This window comes from Lipophrys pholis (genome assembly GCF_963383615.2).
Source record: "Lipophrys pholis genome assembly, chromosome: 19".
In the NCBI taxonomy this organism is placed as follows: Eukaryota; Metazoa; Chordata; class Actinopteri; order Blenniiformes; family Blenniidae; genus Lipophrys; species Lipophrys pholis.
This window is the reverse complement of record NC_137647.1, coordinates 1,398,938-1,408,368: the sequence shown is the minus strand read 5'-3', so window position 1 is coordinate 1,408,368 and position 9,431 is coordinate 1,398,938.

The following is a 9,431-nucleotide window of genomic DNA, read 5'->3' as shown; positions in this document are numbered from 1 at the left end:
AATGTCCGTGTTCTCCCAGTGTTCATGTTTAGAGCTCATTGTTCTCTGCTGTGTGTGTGTGTGTGTGTGTGTGTGTGTGTGTGTTTTCATTACTAAAACTAACAACAGCTCCCACTAGTGACCTCGCCCGTAAAACCACAATTCTCAAGGTACCCACCTCTTCCGATAGCAAAGGAGGAAACAGTGAAGAAGCATTTTTTCTCCCGACTCTAATAGAAACAATTCGGTCGGTTCCTCCGCAGCAGGAATCAAGGTCACGCGGTTTCTTTTAAATCTGGGACGTTTCGCCTTGAGAGACGAGCTGCTCGTCTCACTCATCTTACCGACGAGGCTCGATGGGAGTGAATGAAACTGACAACACCCAGTATAAATGTCAGCGCACAGCTGGACCAGTGTTTCACAACATGTACGCAGATATGAAAGTCTTTATCTGTGGTTCTACGATAGACTCTGCTGGAAGACGTCCCGACGTGTTTCACACTCGGTGTTGGATTGTTAAAATCCAAGAGCCAAAAGGACAAAATCATCTGCAAAGAGACGCAACATTTTCAGCTCCCACACAGGAACGTATATCATATATATATATATATATATATATATATATAAAGAGGTTTCGATCATATTTTAAATCAAGTCAAAATATTAACTTGAATATATTTGGTGGAACCATTTCAAGTTAGCTTCATTGTCAGTTCTACAACACGATGTAGAGAAAAACTTTCCTCTACCTGAAAAAATCTTTAAAATCTACTTCCCGGGTATGCTTTGTGAATTTTAAATGCAGAAATACGAGTTTGTCCTTCATAAAGTTTTTGACGACGTATTAGAGACGGACGTCAACAACTAAAAGTGGATTCTAAAGAGTAAATGTTTCTGGGAGAGGAACCTTAAAGCCATGAGGAAATATGAATTCCACGTATAAAATATCGACGTAGCGGCCGACCTGCAGAGGTTTTTGGGTTCATTTCAGAGTAAAATCAGTTTCAACATAGATTGCTGATTGCACTGATTATCTGCTGATGTTACACGACTCAGGAGTTTTTGATTTTTGCTTCCCAGGGGACGTTAATTAGCGCGACACCACCACCTGAAAGACAGAAGTCGGCTCACAGCTTCTTTATTAGAGACGACAGATTGTTTTTCTTCTTCCTGAAGAGTTTGTGTGTCGATGCAACATTTTTCTGAGTTTAATTTCGTTCCTGCGGCAAAGCAGAGAAGAAGACGCGTCTCGTGTCGCGTTTCAACCGAAGCGAGTCGGAATCCAAATCCCCCGAAGTCCAGTCGTCCGGCGGTGAACTCGGTAACCTGAGAGGCTGAAACGAAGCCGATCGGACTCCTCGCCGCTCCTCAATCCACCGGAAACTCGATTCAAGAAGCGATTTAAACTCCTCCTCCCTCGCTGGGACACACACACACACACACACACACACACACACACACACACACACACACACACACACACACACACACACACACACACACACACACACACACACACACACACACACACACGCGCACACACAGTCTGGGTAGACGGCGCTGTGCCTGGCTGGGGGCTCCCTCGCTGTCAGATAGCTCTCAGCAGGGTTCCATCGGATCTGCAGCGTCTCGGTGACGACTCGTGAACATCCTCGTTTCATCATGTTCAAACAGCGGGACGCCTCACACACACACACACCTCACACACCCACCCACACACACACACACACCTCACACACACACAGGAAACATACCCAGCAGTCGATGCCACATCTACAGTTCAGTTTTGGGTCCTCGGTTGTCAGTGTCTCATTTCGTTCCACTCGGGGAGCAAACACCCATCCTGGACTGAAGTACAAGTACTCATCTATACTTGAAGTACTCAGTTTGCACACACACACATAACTACAGTAACTGTATTATCGTGTTCGTCAGCGTGGACACTGCACCTTCAGACTTTGAGTTTTAAATGGAAACTGATTGTCTCGTCATTTTGGTCGATTCTTCGAAGATGGATTCTTCGTCCATCATCTTCGTCTGTTTGGATCCGTTCACTAACTCTGAATCCTCACACAGGTTAAAATAATTCAGTTTCATAAAGGAGGAAGGCTGCCTTCAAACGTTAGGAGGAAACTGGAAAAAAGGACTATAATACTCTAGGATTTCATTCAGATTGTGATAAAAACTTTTATTTTGGTGTCAGTTTTTTTTTTCCAATTTGTGACTCGTCTAATTTTATAGACATTTTATTGAATGTGGCTCCAGTAATCTGAATACAGACGCTCCTAAAGTCCTGATAATTGTGATCAAATGTAGGAAATACAAATAATTAAGTAAAGAACTGATAAAATACTGAAAGCACTTCTTGCAGAGTCAAACCTCCATTCCATTAAGAATCAGCAGAAAACCACTCATGTTTCTGAGCTGAGGAGACCTGAGGTCACTGCTGCCGACAGGGAGAACATGCAACTTCCACACAGAGAGAAGAATGCTCAGCTCTCCTCCGATTGGCCGAAGGGTCTCAAACTGTACGAGTGAAGTATGGCTGACTGGGGAAAGACGCTGCTGGGTGACGTCCAGCAGCTTGTTTTGTTGGGAGCGTCGGGGGAAATGGGAGGCGGAGCGATCGGCCAACAAACAAACCAACAAACGGGGTTTTTTTTGTTTCCCCCTCCCCCCTCCTGTCCTGTTCGGCAGCTTGGGCAAACAATATGATGTGATTGAGAACCTTCCAGTGTCAGAACAGTTTTTGCTCTTCAACAGGAAGAGACCTGGAGTCTCCTCCTGTTGCTGCCTTCATTAGAAGTTGGCATGGCTGCCGTACACGACCGGGGGGGGGGGGGGGACAAACATGACGTTTAAACAAAAGTCTAAACTCAGAGAAAAGCCTGGAGCACAAGAAACCCAGAAATCCCAGGGACACGACCAACACAGACCAACTGGCCAACAAGAAGCTGAACAGAAGCCCCAATTTAAACCAGAGCCACCAGGTGCCGACAATCACTCAGGTGAACCACATCAGCAGCAATCAGAGACGAGGAGGGGAAACCGGGGAACTGAAGACAGAGTGAGAATCTCAGATAACTCAAGAAGCCAAACGGGAATCAAACACTATTGAGTTGTGGGATCAATGCAGGAGAAACTGAACCTTAAAGCAAAGTTACATGAGAAAATGAAGCATTTATAAATCACGTCAGTCCAGCCGGCGCCATGATGGTTTTTAAAAAATTTTTTTTTTTTTAATCCTCCTCCTGCAATAAAGACATCTGATTCCTTGAGTTGTGTTTTTTTCAGCTTGTCAGCATGAATCAACCCCAAAACTTCCTTCTGTGTTGGAATTCAAGATTTATTTGATTTATTTATCTGAAGGACTAAATGTGCCAAAATTAAATAAATAAATAAATAAATACACCATTAAATATACTTAAAGTGTGATTCATTAATTAAAATAGGAAATAAATAAGTAAACCTGTCATCATTTCATTTCATATAAAAATATTTGTAATGATTTGAAACTATTTGATAGATTTTGTCATGACCCGGTGTTGCTTCATGAATTTATTTCATTTTTATTTAATCGGTCAAACTCGTGCATAAAGTCAGTGGGCGGATCCTCACACCTGATTGGTTCTCCTGCACATCAAGTCAAGGCCAATCGATTCCAGATAATGGATCAATGCAGAGCTAGTGAACATATTCCGATACACTGGGTGGCGCTATATGTTGACGTCTGCTTCACATTTAAGTGATTATTTCTTGGTGTATTAGTTTATAGTGTAGTCCTCTCTAGATTCAGGTGAAAGCACATCGTTTCTGCGTATTTGTTCAAGAGAAGTTTCACGTTTACACAGAAACGGCAGAAAATGATGTTGAGTTTTCATGTCGGGCCACTAGTTGGTGCTGTTGTTTGCATTTTCAGAAATTTGAATTTTCCCCAGTTTCCATGTAGGTGGGGTCAGACGGTTTTCAAAAAGATCTGATCTGATCTCTTTTGTTCGCCTCCATGAGCTGCCTCTCATGGGACAATGTATAGGACATGTTTTTACAGTTTTGGGGGATTTTTTTGGAAACGGTGAGCCGTTAACGTCCCAAAATGTCATCAGTTGGTCCTTGGACGAAGCCAAATCATTCTTGAAGATTTCATCCAATTCAGGTCAACAGATTTAGTGGAAAGTTGGTAAAAGACGTACAAACCAATACGTACACGCAGACAAAAAGATAACCTTCACCCCAACTTTGGTTGGCGACTGTAAGAAGGCGACTTTAAAAACACAAGCTGAAGGTGAACAGATGAAGGAAGAAGAATCCAGTGTGAGAATCCGCTGAAGCGCTGCTGCTGTTATCTTGGTACCAGACGGAGAAAGAATTGTGTGTAAGGTTTGTGATTAATGAAGGTGCTTGTCAATAAGACAATGCAGGTGGGATATTAATTCATCAGTCTGGCAGGAGGCTGTTTGTAATTGAGGACTGTTCTCTCTGGATGTGGAGCACATAGAAATAGGACAGTTTTATAGCCGCTTGTTACGGCCGCCGTATAAAGTGAAGCTGCAGAGGTTAGAACGCTGCACAAAGCAAGAAAAGGTAACAATCCATCAAAGCTTTATTTATCTTTTAACAACGTGGTGCCTGATGTACCAAGGGTTTGCTCATATCAACGCTAAATTCATACTGTCACTGAAAACACAACTTTTGGAAAACGCTCCGACTCTGTCTCCACGCAGAGGCGTCAGGATTAGTTTTTCTGTCATGAACACACGACGTCCACATGATTTGAGGAGGGATTTAATAATAACTCAGGTAATGATGGTGGTGATTACTACGATGGCAGTAATCACCACCATCATTACCTCGGGCTCGGTACTTCGGCCCGGCTCAGCGGTTCTGCAACCTCGCACAGAACTGGACCGGGGCCACGAGGTCTGGGTTCGCTCATGGAGCCGATAGTCTGTGGTCCGTCGGAGCTTCACTGAGCCTCGTTAGGAAATTACTCTAATCACATTGGCGTTATGGATTATTACCTCCAGGTAGCGCATTCACAATCACTCACATTAGGATTTCTAAAGGCCCCGGGTTCTGAAAACAAAAGGGAGCTGGTTCTGTGGCTTGTGTGGAGGATTCATGATGACGGATCGCTGGGGCACAAAGGGAGTAACGAGGTTTACGTTGCTTCCAAAGAACAATGAGCAGCACAGCAGGAGAACCGAGTGAGTCTGCTCAGGTTACACCCCCACTCACTCCCTACCACGGCGAACAGGAAGTACATCGGATGGACGAGCTGCGGTCCATCGTCAGAGGTCACCGTCAGAGGTCACCGTCAGAGGTCACCGCCAGGTCACCGTCAGAGGTCACCGTCAGAGGTCACCGCCAGGTCACCGTCAGAGGTCACCGTCAGGTCAACGTCAGAGGTTGGCGGAGGGATGGTCATCGCGGCAGCAGAAGTCTGGGAGTCGGGTGAGAGAATGGTGGCATTAGACGTGAGACAAAATCCTTGTTTATGCCACGTTTCAAGTGAAAACTCATCAATGTAGTGTTTTCTTCTCAGAAAATGTCTGCGTTCACACAGTGATGTTTTGAAAATGATGTTTTGCTCATTTACAAGGAAATTGGCTCAAAACGATACAGTCCCCACCAACACGAGCCAAAATGAGCTTCTTTCTCCCCGTTGTTCTTAAAAAGTTTCCCGTCCATGAAAACTACTCAAAACGATGTAGTTCATGCGCCAGGCCTGTAGGTGGCGCTGTAACAATACTACAGAAATACACCAGAAAACAGAGAAGAAGACACGGAGCATGAAAGAACAGAGACATTGATGGTCGCTGATGATTGTTGGGGTTGTTCAGTGACATCAGGGAGAGGGAGGCGGGGTCATAGGTCGAGAGGCGGGGCCATGACATCATTAGCTTATGTGTGTCTTGTCTGTCCCCGTGAAAAAGTCGAGGTGGTGTTTTCTATTTCCTCCATTCTGGAACCCTTTTTTAAAAAACAAAAAGCGTTTTCAGCCTCCTGAAACGTCGCGTGGATGATCAGACGGGAACCATGGTTACATGAAACGGCGGCAGCGTGTGGGCGGAGCCTGAGTTTGCATGTTGGGCCACTAGTTAGTTTCAAAACGGAACAGAAACACAAAAGCAATGCTTGACATGTGCGGAACCTCGATTGCTGTTTTCCTCTTCATTTTCGACAGTCGACTGCGACTCCGTCTAAAAAAAATCATCTGTTACTAGAAAACTTAGTGCCTTTATGTGTGAAAGTGTGACGGATTCCTCCCTGAAGAAAACCAGTCAGCGTTTCCGTCCCTGCTATTCTGCCTGTGAGGAAGCCTCATATTAGTGAAGTGGAGCTTGGCGGCGGCGGCGGCGGCCATAAGAAACCCGGAGAAATTATGTTTGAAGGTCACTGCCTTCCCTTTCTCTGGCAAACGTTCATAAACTCATAAAAGCTCAACCGACTCATAAAAAAGACATTCAGATTGTCAACAGAACAAACGCTCATCGATTTCTCTGGATTTCTTTTCTTCCTTTTTCATGCGGTCGTGACACAATTTCCCTAAAAAAAAAAAAAGAAGAAGAAAAGAAAAAGAGGGAAAATGTCTTTCTTTCTTTTGTGGCTCATTCAGCGAGCGCCCATTCCACCGCAGAAACACTTGGGGCCATCGCACAGACAGCTCCGCTATTGACTGCTCTCATTTAAGCAATGGTGAAGCAGGATGTCGGAGGGATCGATACCAGCCGCCTATGGGAGTGTGTGTGTGTGTGTGTGTGTGTGTGTGTGTGTGTGTGTGTGTGTGTGTGTGTGTGTGTGTGTGTGTGTGTGTGTGTGTGTGTGTGTGTGTGTGTGTGTGTGTGTGTGTGTGTGTGTGTGTGCGCTGACAGCAGCCAGGGCCTATTAGCTGCATTCATCATCAGCCTCCCGTGGTGGTATGGCCGCTGGTGAATGCGGAGGTGTTTACACAGCCTCTTTAAGCACCCTGCACGATTAACTCTGCATCTCCCTCCATTCATTCGTCCCCCGAGCCCCGAGCTCCAGCCGTGAACCATGAATTACACTAATTGTCCGATTTCTGCTCAGGTTGGACGCCGTTGGTATAATTGCGGCTCTTGTAATAGTTCCCAGTTCCGCCCACTTGGCCACGCGGGGAGCCAACCAAGTACATTTAGTCAAGGTCTTTTTTTTTTTTTGTGGTACTTGACCAAAATTATGGGAAGTATTTTACTTTACACTTCACACCGTGTGTCGAGTGACTGTTTGGATATCACATACTATGATCCTGATCTACTAAAGCTTAGCAGAGTAAGAACCGGTGTAAACATTGATAAACTATGGAGACACAGAAGCTTTAGCCTTACAGACCCTGAAAATAACACACAACCTCCATTTTGACCAGGAGTGTCTAATTAAGTCTAATTAAAATAAAGTAACATAAAATAAAATAGAGCCAGAACAACCTTCAACTTTAAAGTTCAGAGTTGTTCTTTGTTGTGGCGCAGAGTAAACGTGATGAAAATAACAATATTTTCACAAATTGATTTTGAGCTTTTTCCTTCATGAATATCAGTCTGTAGTTCATGTTAACAGATTAATAAACAACATGGACGATTATTTATACGTCTGAAAATGTGTGTGGTTCATCGTCATGACTGTTTAAAATATCTCCTATTATACATTATTTCATCTCCTCCTCCTCCTCCTCCTCCTGTTCTCCTCCTCCTCCTCCTGTTCTCCTCCTCCTCCTCTTCCTACTCCTCCTCCTCCTCCTCCTGGTCTCCTCCTCCTGGTCTCCTCCTCCTCCTCCTCCTCCTCCTGTTCTCCTCCTCCTCCTGGTCTGGTCGGTCCAGAAACCTTCAGTATTCTAAGTTTCTAGCTCCTCCTTGATTTTCCTCATTTGAATATTGGATCATAGGAGCTACATTCAGAATCTGCTGTGTCTGTGTGAGCTGGACTGGCTCCGCCCACACATGCCCGTCTTGGGAAGAGGAGGAAGTACTTCCTCTCGTGGTGCCATGTGCCAGAGCAGAGCTGCCTAATTGTGGGAGGAGTCAAAGGGAGGGCCTACCTTGATTGGGATTGGCTAAACCCCCGATGACACTATATAGGGTTTGATTCCTGATTGGCTGCTTGGAGCAACACACTTTTTAAAACCTGAAACAAGCCAGGGACAGAGAGGACAGACTGTCTTCACTTCTGGGACGTCAGTCCAGGTATGGGGACGAGTAGTACTGCTGGAGAACCTTTAAGAAGTGAATGTTGCATAATATGACCCGTTGAAATCAGATCAGTCTTCAACATAAATAATAACCTCTGTTATTAGAAGAGTCAATCCCTCACCTGGCACACTTCTACTTTTGTTTGCTGACTTCATGGCAAGAAGTTTCTGTGTTAGACCAACATAAGAAAAACATGTACAGGCAAATCGTCCTCACAGAATTTAGGCTCCATTTACTCAATGTTTCAAGTTAAGCCTAGAAATGACTGTGTTGTATGTGGTCTTAAATAAACAAAATGAAGTTGAAAAAATGCATCTTTTTGTACTTTTTTTTTTTTTTTTTTGAAGGCATCAGTTGGAAGACCATATCCATTTACACAGGAACGGCCCAAAGACTGTAAACCATGTAGTTTTCATGTTGGTCCACTAGTTGGTGCTGCTGTTAGTTTTAGTAGTGAATGTACACACACACACACACACACACACACACACACACACACACACACACACACACACACACACACACAGCAGAGAACAATAAACAATAAACATTCGTCTTCCTTCGTCTCACCGATCAGCTGAGCTTCCCAGTGTTTGCGTCTTGCTTGGTTCCTCTCGACTCTCTTCAGCCCATCGATCAACCAGCGTGACGCTCGTCTCTCACGCTTCTGCAGCTTCTGGTCGGATGGCGGTCGAGGTGACGATAAAGGTCGACGGCAGCCGTTCGAATCCGACACTCCACCGGTCAGAGCAATGATGGAGTGCAGAGAGAAAGTTCTGACGTCTGCAGCTCTTTGGTGTGTTTGCTGGTTAATCTTCAGACTGGAAAGGCCGTCCAATCCGAGACAGAGCAACAAGATTTATGGTCAAACGTCCAGATTCTGCGTATCGTGTTTGAAGCAAGACGCAATCGAGACGTCACTTTGATTGTCATTTGTTGGCGAAGGTCTGTGCTCTAACGAGTGTAGCTCTAGTTTGTTTTAGAAAATGCAATTGTTAAAATAATTGCCATTTCTCTCTCCATTGTTAGCTTTAGCAGAGCTGCCCTCTCTTGTTAGCATTAGCATTATCAGGAGGTCTTGTCTCAAGTGAAAAGCAGGTCTGTTACTCTGTCACTTAACTCCTGTTTACTGGATCAGGAGCGCCTCAATAACCCTGAAGTCGCTCAGGAAAATGAGTGGTGCCCCTCTGTAGCCAACATTAGCATTAGCCTGTTTCCAAAGCCGCTTCACCTGGCATTAGCAGCCTT